This window comes from Delphinapterus leucas, chromosome 7, assembly GCF_059928025.1.
Source record: "Delphinapterus leucas isolate spDelLeu-1000000601 "Yukka" chromosome 7, BTC_Dleu_Yukka2, whole genome shotgun sequence".
Taxonomy (NCBI): Eukaryota; Metazoa; Chordata; class Mammalia; order Artiodactyla; family Monodontidae; genus Delphinapterus; species Delphinapterus leucas.
Window position 1 is genome coordinate 77,369,451 of NC_143135.1, and position 13,720 is coordinate 77,383,170.

General features: G+C 37.3%; 1 protein-coding gene across 1 annotated transcript in view; it reads left to right on the top strand.

The window, feature by feature from the left end:
* Positions 1-13,720, top strand: part of CEP126 (centrosomal protein 126) — a 92,084-nt gene that overhangs the window by 44,544 nt on the left and 33,820 nt on the right.

The window sequence follows — 13,720 nt, forward strand, 5'->3', positions numbered from 1 at the left end:
GTGTAATTTTCTAATATATAATAATTAAATAGTTCTCTAGTTGCTGAGTTTGTAGGCCTTTTCATCAGTTACTCCTTACCTCTGTTTTAGAGTTTACTATTTTATTTTCACACATTGAATTGAGGTAGAGTACAATATAAGCTGCTTCAAGAGTAAGGAATTTTAATTTGTTGTCTTTGGTATTACAATGCTGCCTATGTTAGTACTTTTCTATGGGAATTATCATAAAACCCATTTAAAAATATTGATATTGGTTTTACTGACAGAAAAAAAAATTTGAGTTGTAATGATATAAATTTAGGTAAGAGGAGTAACTTTATGGTAGAAATGGGTTTTTCCTCACTGAAAATCTTTCCTGGATATCTTTAAAAAGCTACCGGCCCTCCTGGTTCCTCTCCAGGTTAGTTTAAATGAATTATCTTGAAGCAGTAGGATGGACCAACCAACCAGAGAGTACCCTCTGACATCCTGTATTTTCCATTTATTTATTATAAATGTTTCTTGAACCTACTATGTACATAGCATTATATCAGGCATTGAGAAGGGGATATGGAGAAGTGTAATATTCAAAAATATAATCCCAAGAGTATAATCTAGGAGAGAAGTAAAATAATGCTTCAAAAAGTATAGAACAGTACCAAATGGGTAATGATAATAATATTTAATATTAATTTATGTAATGATGTCTACAATTCATATGTAATTTATGTTAATATTTTACATGTTTATAATGTTATTTACTAAAGTACTTCCATTTTTAGAATACCTGTGGCAAATAGTTCCCTTGATCAGATCTAAGAACAATTAAATTCATTCAGTCTTTATTATAGTTCAAGAAAGACTTCATGGAATAAAAAACTCTTCAGCAAAGCTCTGAAGAAAATAGGAGTTAATCATGAAACAAGTGGATAGTTGGTATTCCAGACAGAGGGATGAGCATGTGGAAAGGCCAAGAGTAACAGAAGGAATGATGTGTTCTAGGAGTCAGAGATGGCTGAATAATAGAATGCAGAATACCAATAGCTCACTAGATGTGAGATTGGAGAGGTAAATGACCTACATGCTAAGGAATATAAACTTTATCCTGAGCATTTAGGAGGAGTTAAGGATTTGAGCAGATGGGAGATAAGATCAACTTTTCTTTTTTAACATATCGTTCCAATCTATTGTGAACAAGTGTTGATAACTGATTGAAAGAGGACAAAACAGGAGGCTATTTTAATATATGTAATTGAAATTATATGGGTCTAGAGCTCAAGAGAAAGATCTAGGCTTAAGACATTTGAAGCCAAAACAATGGATGAGATCACCTGTGGAGATTATATACTATGACAACAGAACTAGGTTAGAACACTAAAGAACAGTAACATTTAAGGAAGTGAAAAAAAGAGAAGCCTACAGATAGGAACAGAATGGTTGATACAGGACTATATAGTGAGAGAAGGTAGAACTAAGGAAATACAGACTTTCATGGGGAAAAAAGCAGTTTACAGAGATCAAATGGCTTCTAGGGAATCAGTAAAATAAAAAGTTTGTATCAGGATGCTAGCAGAAAACATGTAATGTTTAAAAGGGGTAATGAAAAAAGGTTAGTAAGGAGACTGGGAAGCCAACAGTGGATGATGCAGCAACCCTAGAACTGACAACAAAGTCAGTATTACCACCACAGACCTGAACTGAAAAGAGCTATAGCTATACGAGAGGGCTGCTAGGTAGAGTAACATTGCCACTACTAAACCAAGCCCAGAAGAGGGGAAGCCAGAGGAACAAAGTCAGCCATAAATCAAAAGGCAAGGGATCATTTGGTCTCTGCCTAGCAGAGACAAGTAGAGAAGTATGGAAAGTGAATCAGGAGGGGCAAAGAAAAAATATCCAGCTTAGAGGCAATGTGTCCACTATACTTCACAACAAAAAAGTCACACTGGCAACTTTTGTCAGAGAAATTTCAGTGGAGGGATAGGGACAGAAAAGAGATTGTGATGAGTTGGAAAGAAATGGAGAGCAAGAAAGAAAAAATACCAAGTGTAGCTTGGCTGTGAAAGGAAAAGAGCTGTAGAACAATAGCCAGAGGGGATATAGGGCCAAGATATGGCTTTTTCCCTTAAGATGGAAGAGATGTTATCATGTTTAAATATGGATGTCAAACTGATGAGTAACAGAATTGCAGTCTAGAAAAGTAGAGAATAAAATTGTTAAGTGTCTTAAGTACCTATTATTTGGACATTGATTAGCAAGGGTTATACATATGAAAGAGATATGGTCCTCTGCCCAAGAAGGGTTTGCAGTTACATTATAATACTGTTTAATGGTAGTTACATCATAAGACACAAGTAATACTGCATTATGGGGGCAGTTACAGAAATACTAGCAAAGTGATAAAGAAGTATGAAATTTGACGTTGGAGAGGAGACTTAAAGGATGAGTACCAGTTGTCTACTAAAGTAGCATAGGTTGATTTTAGGCATGTTCAGGCCTACATTGTTGTAAAAGACAAAGACACCTAAGGAAATAGAACTTGTTCAGAGTGGCAGGACTGTAGTATGTGTTGCTGGTAGGACAGTAAATTATCTAGAAATGTAGAGTGAGATCAGATATGAAATGCTTGTATGTCTAGGAACTTTTAATTTCTATCCTATAACTAGTAGAGAATCAGTGGAAGTTTTTAAGCATGAAGTGATATAATCCTCTTTATTATTATTGAAAGATAATTGGTATGAATGTTGGAGAATGAAAAGAGTGGAAAGAAATTGGAAGCAAGGAGACTAAAAAAACTTAATGGGCTAATCCAAGGGATAGATCATTACTGCCTAAACTAAAATAGTACTATTTTGTATAGTGACAAAAGGATAAATCTGACAAAGAATAAAAATATTTTGAGTGGTTAGAAGGAAAAGATGAGAGAAGAAAAAATGAAAATGCCTTTTCACAGCAGAGAAGAGACATAAATAAGAGTTTAAGAATATTGATCAAATAGAAGTGTAAGAATTGGAGTAGGGAAGGTGGGAGATGAAGAGGATGTGAGCTTACCTCCCCTGACAAAGAATTCAAAAATACACCCACATGTGGAACAATTCTAATGGAAAACTAACTGGAAACATGTAGAAGGACTCCTATACAACCAAGGCTGTAAGAAAGATACACATGTAATTGGCTAGGATGGCAAGAAAAGCATCAGGTAAGAGGGCTGTGCCTCTGGGAGAGGACTAAGAGGAAAAGGGAGATCACACAGGCAGACATTCACCCTGGGAAGTGAGTGGGTCAAGCCACAGACTGGACGTCACCCTCCTGGGGTCCTACATATAGGAGACAAGCCCCTTTGGCTGCTTGGAGAACCACTGAAAGGCTAGAGAAGCCTAGACTCCACTCATGAGGAGTGTGCAAGTGTTAGCTTACCACCAGACAGGGCAGAGAGAGGTGTGCCCTCATGGCTGCTGCCTTGCCACACCCCCCAGTCTGAGCCAAGTGAATGTCAAGCCCTGCTCACTCCAAGCCACAGCTTGGCCCTGGATCTAGGCCAGACAGGACCTGGGAAAAGACTCAATCTAAAGATGCAGAGGCTACCTAGGGCCTGGGGTGTGGTCTAAGTGGAACAGTGTCCATTGTTGGCAGTTACTTAAACAGTGCCCCAGAAGCAGCCCAGACTTCTGATGGCAGTGCAGGTGCTTGAACTCCCATGACCACCATTCCATGCTCCCCAGTTCCAGACAAGCAAACGCTCCAACCCCTCCCACTCCACGCCATAGCCTTACACTAGATCTGGGACAATCACAACAGGGGAAAAGATGCAAACTTAGGCTACATCTGAGTGGAGTCACAGATGCCTACAGGGCAGCATATCAGCCCTCTATAAGCACCTGAGCCCCATTTGCTTCAGCACTCCCCACCTTTGGGTCAAAGGCCCAGTGCAAGAAGAAGGAAAAACACACACTTAAAGGAAGCAGAACCAGCTTGAGCCGAAATCTCAGGGCCTCTGCTCCAGCAACTTCAGAGCAGATCTCACCCCTGACAGGGCAGTGATGGCCACTAAGCAGAGTGGAAGTACATCTCACGCCCCACACAGTCTCTAACTCCTCCATTACTAGCCACATTCCCTACCAAGGTGATAGAGGCCAGCATACCATGAAGAAAGATATGACTGGCATCCACATCAAATCCACCAAATGCACTGGGCACACACAGTCTGCATAGGGACACACCCACATAAGAACACCCCTTCAAGACCACAATAGGTAACTGTTTCACCCAAAATCATAGAGATACAGAAAGTTAAATACAGTAAAAAGGCAGAGGAACCTGCAACCTAAGACTGTCTACCCAGCAAGATTATCATTTAGAATAGAAGGCGAGATAAAGAACTTCTCAGACAAGCAAAAACTAAAAGAATTCAGCAATACTAAACCTACCCTAAAAGAAATGTTGATGGGTCTTCTCAAAATGGAAAAGAAGTAAGAATCTATCAGAAAGGGAAAAATCCCAATAGGAAAGACATATGTATGGGGATTGAAGATCACTTAAATAAGCCAGTACATAGATTAAAAGACAAAAAGTTGTAAAAGCAACTCCTACTACAATAAATACTTATGGGATAAACATGAAGCTGTAAAAAATACATCAAAAACAAAATATGGGGGAGGGGAGTAAAAAACGTAGATCTTTTACAATGTGTTCGAAGTTAAATGACTATGAGTTCAAAGCAAGTAGATATAATTATGAGTTAACATATATGAACCCCATGGTAACCACAAAGCAAAAACCTACAATAGATACACAACAACCAAAAAGAAAGAAACTCAAGCATACTACAAAAGAATATCATCAAACCATAATGGGAGAAACAAAAAGAAGAGATCAACAGAGGAAAAAATACAAAACAACTGGAAAACAAGTAATAAAATGGCAATAAGTACATACCTATCAATAAATTACTCTAAATATCAATGGATTAATGCTTTAATCAAAAGAAATAGGATAGCTGATTGGTTAAAAAAAAAAAAAAGAACAAGACCCTTCAATATGCTGCCTACAAGAGACTCACTTCAGGGCAAAAGGCACAAACAAACTGAAAGTAAGGGGATAGAAAAGGATATTTCATGCAAATGGAAATGACAAGAAAGCAGGGCTGGCAATACTCATATCAGACAAAATAAAACAGAGGCTATAATGAAAGACAAAAAGAGCATTATATAATGATTAAAAGGGATCAATACAAGAAGAGGATATATACTCTTTAACATATACACACCCAATACAGGAGCAACTAAATGTATAAAGAAAATACTAACAGACATAAAGGGAGAAACTGACAATAGTACAATAATTGTAGGAGACTTTAACACCCCACGGATATCAATGGACAAATCATCTAGAAAGAAAATCAATAAGGCAATAGTGGTCCTAAATGACACAGCACGACTAGTTGGACTTAACTGATATCTTCAGGACATTTCATCCAAAACCAGCAGAATACACATTCTTTTCAAGTGCACATGCAATGTTCTCCAGGATATATCACATACTAGGTCACAAAACAAGCCTCAACAAATTTAACAGGATAGAAATTATATCAAGCATTTCTTTCAACCTCAGTGGTATCAATTAGAAATCAACTACAGAAAGAAAAACAGAAAAGAACAAACACATGGAGACTAAACAACATGCAACTAAATACCAAGGGTCAATGATGAAATCAAAGAGTAAATCAGAAAATACCTCAAAACAAATGAAAGTAGAAAACAACTTTCCAAAATTTGGGGGATACAGCAAAAGCAGTTCTAAGAAGGAAATTCATAGCAAAACAGGCCTTCCTCGAGAAATAAGGAAAATCTCAAACAACCTAACCTACCATGTAAAAGAATTAGACAAAGAACAAAAAAGGCCCAAAGTCAGCAGAAGGAAGGAAATAATGATATCACATACACATGGAATCTAAAAAATAATACAAATGAATCTACATACAAAAAAGAAACTGACAGAAAGATTGGTTCAAGATGGCGGAGTAGAAGGACGTGTGCTCACTCCTTCTTGTGAGAGCACCGGAATCACAGCTAACTGCTGAACAATCATTGACAGGAAGACATTGGAACTCACCAAAAAAATACCCCACATTGAAAGTCAAAGGAGAAGCCACAATGAGACAGCAGGAGGGGCACAATCACAATAAAATCAAATCCCATAACTGCTGGGCGGGTGACCCACAAACTGGAGAACACTTATACCACAGAGGCCCACCCACTGAAATGAAGGTTCTGAGCCCAACGTCAAGCTTCCCGACCTGGGGGTCTGGCAATGGGAGGAGGAATTCCTAGAGAATCAGACTTTGACAGCTAGAGAGATTTGATTGCAGGATTTCGACAGGACTGGGGGAAACAGAGACTCCTCTCATGGAGGGTACACACAAAGTAGTGTGCACACTGGGACCAAGGGGAAGGAGCAGTGACCGCATAGGAGACTGAACGAGACCTGCTACTGTTGGAGGGTCTTCTGCAGAGGCGGGGGGTGGCTGTGGCTCACCGTGAGGAAAGGGACACTGGCAGCAGAAGTTCTGGGAAGTACTCCTTCACGTGAGCCCTCCCAGAGTCCACCATTAGCCCCACCAAAGAGCTGGGTAGGCTCCAGTGTTGGATCACCTCAGGCCAAACAACCAACAGGGAGGGAACCCAGCCCCACCCATCAGCAGACAAGCTGATTAAAGTTTTACTGAGCTCTGCCCAGCACAGCAACCCCCAGCTCTACCCACCATCAGTCCCTCCCATCAGGAAACTTACACAAGCCTCTTCGATAGCCTCATCCACTAGAGGGCAGACAGCAGAAGCAAGAAGAACTACAGTCCTGCAGGCTATGGAACAAAAACCACATTCACAGAAAGATAGACAAGATGAAAAGGCAGAGAGCTATGTACCAAATAAAGGAACAATATAAAACCCCAGAAAAACAAAAAAAATGAAGTGGAGATAGGCAACCTTCCAGGAAAAGAATGCAGAAAAATGATAGTGAAGATGATCAAGGACCTCGGAAAAAGAATGGAGGCAAAGATTGAGAAGATGCAAGAAATGTTTAACAAAGACCTAGAAAAATTAAAGAAAAAACACCTACAAGAATTAAAGAACAAACAAACAGAGATGAACAATGCAATAACTGAAATGAAAAATGCACTAGAAGGAATCAATAGCAGAATAACTGAGGCAGAAGTATGGGTGAGTGACCTGGAAGATAAAATAGTGGAAATAACTACCGCAGAGCAGAATAAAGAAAAAAGAATGAAAAGAAATGAAGACAGCCTAAGAGACTTTTGGGACAACATTAAATACACCACCATTCTAATTACAGGGGTCCAAGAAGGAGAAGAGAGAGAGAAAGGACCCGGGAAAATATTTGAAGAGATTATAGTCGAAAACTTCCCTAACATGGGAAAGGAAATAACCACCCAAGTCCAGGAAGCGCTGAGAGTCCCAGGGAGGATAAACCCAAGGAGAAACACGCAAAGACACATAGTAATCAAATTTACAAAAAATTAAAGACAAAGAAAACCTATTGAAAGCAACAAGGGAAAAATGACAAATAACATACAAGGGAACTCCCATAAGGTTAACAGCTGATTTCTCAGCAGAAACTCCACAAGCCAGAAGGGAGTGGCATGATACACTTAAAGTGATGAAAGGGAAAAATCTAAAACCAAGATTACTCTCCCCAGCAAGGATCTCATTGAGATTCAAAGGAGAAATCAAAAGCTTTACAGACAGGCAAAAGCTAAGACAATTCAGCACCACCAGACGAGCTTTGCAACAAATGCTAAAGGAAATTCTCTAAGTGGGAAACACAAAAGAAGAAAAGGGCCTACAAAAACAAACCCATAACAATTAAGAAAATGGTAATAGGAACATACGTATGGATAATTACCTTTAACGTGAATGGATTAATGCTGCAACCAAAAGACACAGGCTCGCTGAATGGATACAAAAACAAGACCCATATATATGCTGTCTACAAGAGACCCACTTCAGACCTAGGGACACATACAGATTGAAAGTGAAGGGATGGAAAAAGATATTGCATGCAAATGGAAGTCAAAAGAAAGCTGTAGTAGCAATACTCATTTCAGATAAAATAGGCTTTAAAATAAAGAATGTTACAAGAGACAATGAAGGACACTACATAATGTTCAAGTGATCAATCCAAGAAGAAGACAGAACAATTGTAAATATATATGCACCCAACATAGAAGCACCTCAATACATAAGGCAACTGCTAACAGCTATAAAAGAGGAAAACAACAGTAACACAATAATAGTGGGGGACGTTAACACCTCACTTACACCAATGGAGAGATCATCCAGACAGACAATTAATAAGGAAACACAAGCTTTAAATGACACAATAGACCAGATAGATTTAATTGCTATTTATATGACATTCCATCCAAAAAAAAATATTACACTTTCTTCTCAAATGCACATGGAACATTCTCGAAGATAGATCACATCTTGGGTAACAGATCAAGCCTCAGTAAATTTGAGAAAACTGAAATCATATCAAGCATCTTTTCTGACCACAACGTTATGAGATTACAAATCAATTTCATGGGAAAAACTGTAAAAAACACAAACACATGGAAGCTAAACAATACATTACTAAATAACCAAGAGATCACTGAAGAAATCAAAGAGGAAATTAAAAGCTATCTAGTGACAAATTACAACAAAAATACGATGATTCAAAACCTATGGGATGCAGCAAAAGCAGTTCTAAGAGGGAAGTTTATAGCAATAAAAGCCTACCTCAAGAAACAAGAAAAATCTCAAATAAACAATCTAACCTTACACCTAAAGGAACTAGAGAAAGAAGAACAAACAAAACCCATAGTTAGTAAAAGGAAAGAAATCATAAAGATCAGAGCAGAAATAAATGAAATAGAAACAAAGAAAACAATAGCAAAGATCAATAAAACTAAAAGCTGATTCTTTGAGAAGATAAACAAAATTGATAACCCATTAGCTAGACTCATCAAGAAAAAGAGGGAGAGGACTCAAATCAATAAAATTAGAAATGGAAAAGGAGAAGTTACAACAGACACCGCAGAAATACAAAGCATCCTAAGAGACTGCTACAAGCAACTCTATGCCAATAAAATGGACAACGTGGAAGAAATGGACAACCTTCCAAGACGGAACCAGGAAGAAATAGAAAATATGAACAGACCAATCACTAGTAATGAAATTGAAACTGTGATTAAAAATCTTCCAACAAACAACAGTCCAGGACCCAGATGACTTCACAAGTGAATTCTATCAAACAGTTAGAGAAGAGCTAACCCCTATTCTTCTCAAACTCTTCACAAAAATTGCAGAAGAAGGAACACTCCCAAACTCATTCTATGAGAACACCATCACCCTGAAACCAAAACCAGACAAAGATACTACAAAAAAAAAAAAATTACAGACCAATATCACTGATGAATATAGATGCAAAAATCCTCAACTAAATACTAGCAAACAGAATCCAACAACACATTAAAAGGATCATACACCATGATCATGTGGGATTTATCCCAGGGATGCAAGGATTCTTCAATATACGCAAGTCAATCAATGTGAACACCATATTAACAAATTGAAGAATAAAAACCATATGATCATCTCAGTAGATGCAGAAAAAGCTTTTGACAAAATTCAACACCGATTTATAATAAAAAAAACTCTCCAGAAAGTAGGCATACAGGGGACCTACTGCAGCATAATAAAGGCCATATATGACAAACCCACAGAAAACATCATTCTCAATGGTGAAAACTGTAAGCATTTCCTCTAAGATCAGGAATAAGACAAGAATGTCCACTCTTGCCACTATTATTCAACATAGTTTTGGAAGTCCTAGCCACGGCAATCAGAGAGGAAAAAGAAATAAAGGGAATACAAATTGGAAAAGAAGAAGTAAAAGTGCCACTGTTTGCAGATGACATAATAGTATACACAGAGAATCCTAAAGATGCCACTAGAAAACTACTAGAGCTAATCAATGAATTTGGTAAAGTTGCAGGATACAAAATTAATGCACAGAAACCTCTTGCATTCCTATACACTAACGATGAAAAATCTGAAAGAGAAAGAAAGGAAACACTCACGTTTACCATTGCAACACAAAGAATAAAATACCTAGGAATAAACCTACCTAAGGAGGTAAAAGACCTGTATGCAGAAAACTATAAGACACTCATGAAAGAAATTAAAGATGATAAAAACAGATAGAGAGATAAACCATGCTCTTGGATTGGAAGAATCAACATCGTGAAAATGACTATACTACCCAAAGCCATCTACAGATTCAATGCAATCCCTATCAAATTACCAATGGCATTTATTACAGAACTAGAACAAAAAATCTTAAAATTTGTATGAAGACACAAAAGACCCCGAATAGCCAAAGCAGCCTTGAGGAAAAACACTGGAGCTGGAGGAATCAGACTCCCTGACTTCATACTATACTACAAAGCTACAGTAATCAAGACAATATGGTACTGGCACAAAAACAGAAACACAGATCAATGGAACAGGATAGAAAGACGAGAGATAAACCCATGCACATATGGTCACCTTATCTTTGATAAAGGAGGCAGGAATGTACAGTTGGAGAAAGGACAGCCTCTTCAATAAGTGGTGCTGGGAAAACTGGACAGGTACATGTAAAAGTATGAGATTAGATCAATCCCTAACACCATACACAAAAATAAGCTCAAAATGGATTAAAGACCTAAATGTAAGGCCAGAAACTATAAAACTCTTAGAGGAAAACATAGGCAGAACACTCTATGACATAAATCACAGCAAGATCCTTTTTGACCCACCTCCTAAAGAAATGGAAATAAAAACAAAAATAAACAAATGGGACCTAATGAAACTTCAAAGCTTTTGCACAACAAAAGAAACCATAAACAAGACCATAAGACAACCCTCAGAATGGGAGAAAATATTTGCAAATGAAGCAACTGACAAAGGATTAATCTCCAAAATTTACAAGCAGCTCATGCAGCTTAATAACAAAAAAACAACCCAATCCAAAACTGGGCAGGAGACCTAAATAGACATTTCTCCAAATAAGATATACAGATTGCCAACAAACATATGAAAGAATGCTCAACATCATTAATCATTAGGGAAATGCAAATCAAAACTACAATGAGATATCATCTCACACTGGTCAGAATGGCCATCATCAAAAAATCTAGAAACAATAAATCCTGGAGAGGGTGTGGAAAAAAGGGAACACTCTTGCACTGCTGGTGCGAATGTGAATTGGTACAGCCACTATGGAGAACAGTATGGAGGTCCCTTAAAAAACTAAAAGTAGAACTACCATACGACCCAGCAATCCCACTACTGGGCATATACCCTGAGAAAACCATAATTCAAAAAGAGTCATGTACCAAAATGTTCATTGCTGCTCTATTTACAATAGCCAGGAGATGGAAACAACCGAAGTGTCCATCAACGGATGAATGGATAAAGAAGATGTGGCACATATATACAATGGAATATTACTCAGCCGTAAAAAGAAACGAAATTGTTATTTGTAGTGAGGTGGATGGACCTAGAGTCTGTCATACAGAGTGAAGTAAGTCAGAAAGAGAAAAAGAAATACCGTATGCTAACACATATATATGGAATCTAAGAAAAAAATTTTAAAAGGTCATGAAGAACCTAGGGGCAAGAAGGGAATAAAGACACAGATCTACTAGAGAATGGACTTGAGGATATGCAGATGGGGAAGGGTAAGCTGTGCCAAAGAGAGTGGCATGGACATATATACACTACCAAACGTAAAATAGATAGCTAGTGGGAAGCAGCCGCATAGCACAGGGAGATCAGCTCGGTGCTTTGTGACCACCTAGAGTGTTGGGATAGGGAGGGTGGGAGAGAGGGAGACGCAAGAGGGAAGAGATATGGGAACATATGTATATGTATAACTGATTCACTTTGTTATAAAGCAGAAACTAACACACCATTGTAAAGCAATTATACTCCAATAAAGATGTTAAAAAAAAATAAAACCATAAGAGAATACTATGATCCATTATAGCCAACAAACTGGACAACCTAGAAGAAATGGACAAATTTCTACAAACATAGAGCTTACCAAAACTGAGTCAAGAAGAAACAGACAATTTGAACAGACCAGTCACTAGATGTGAAATAAAATTTGCAATTAAAAAAAGACTCCCAGCAATCAAAATTCTAGGATGGGACAGCTCCACAGGGGAATTCTATCAAATGTATAAAGAAGAACTAATAACTGTCCTAATCAAACTATTCCAAAACTTTACGAGGATAGAACACTCCCAGATTCATTCTACAAGGCCACACTTACTGTGATACTAAAACCATGCAAAGACACTACAAAGAAATTAAATTACAGGCCAGTATTTTTGATGAATATAGATGCAGAAATCTTCAACAAAATATTCACAAACTGAATCCAACAATACATAAAAAGGATCATATATCATGATCAAGTTGGATTTATTCCAGGGTCACAAGAGTTGTTCACATTCACAAATCAATCACTAGGATCCACCACATTAAGAAAAGGAAAGATAAAAATTATGATTGTCTCTATAGATACAGAAAAAATATTTAACAAAATTCAATATTTATCATAAAAACTCATCAAAGTTTGTATAGAGGAAACATATCTCAACATAATAAAGTTCATTTATGACAAACCCACAGCCAAATCATACTCAATTATGAAAAATGAAAGTTTTTCTTTAAAATCAGGAACAAGACAAGAATGCCCACTTTTGCTGCTTCTGTTTAACATAGTATTGGAAGTCCTAACCACAGCAATCAGACAAGAAAAAGTAATAAAATATATGCAGATTTTAAGAGGAAGAGGTAAAACTGTCACTATTTGCAGATGACATGACACTCTATATAGAGAACCCTAAAGTCTCCACCCAAGAACTATTAGAACTGATGAATTCAGAAAGGTTGCAGGATACAAGAATAATATACAGAAATCTGTTGTCTTTCTATACACTAGTAATGAAATATCAGAAAGAGAAAGTAAACAATCCTGTTTATAATCACATAAGAAAATAAAATACTTAGGAATAAACTTAACCAAGGAGGTGAGAGACCTGTACTCTGAAAACTATAAAACACTGATAAAGGAAATTGAAGATGATCCAAAAAAATGGAAAGATATCCCATGCTCTTGGGTTGGAGGGAGTGATATTATTAAAATAGACATGCTACCCAAAGCAATCTACAGATTTAAGCACTCTCTATCAAAATACCCATGACATTTTTCATAGAACTAGAACAAATAATCCTAAAACTTATATAGACTCACAAAAGATGCTGAATTGCCAAAGCGATCCTGAGTAAAAAGAACAAAGCTAGAGGCATAACCCTCCCAGACTTCAGACTATACTACAAAGCTACAGTAATCAAAACAACGTGGTATTGGCACAACAGACACATAGATTAATGGAATGGAACAGAACAGAGAGCCCAGAAATAAACCCACACACTTATCGTCAATTAACCAATGACAAAGGAGGCAAGAATATACAATGGAGAAAAGACACATAGTCCAGGGAAAACTGGACAGCTACATGTAAAAGAATGAAATTAAAACATTCTCTAACACTGTATGCAAAAATAAACTCTTAATGGATTAAAGACCTAAATGTAAGACTGGAAACCATAAAACTCCTAGAAGAAAA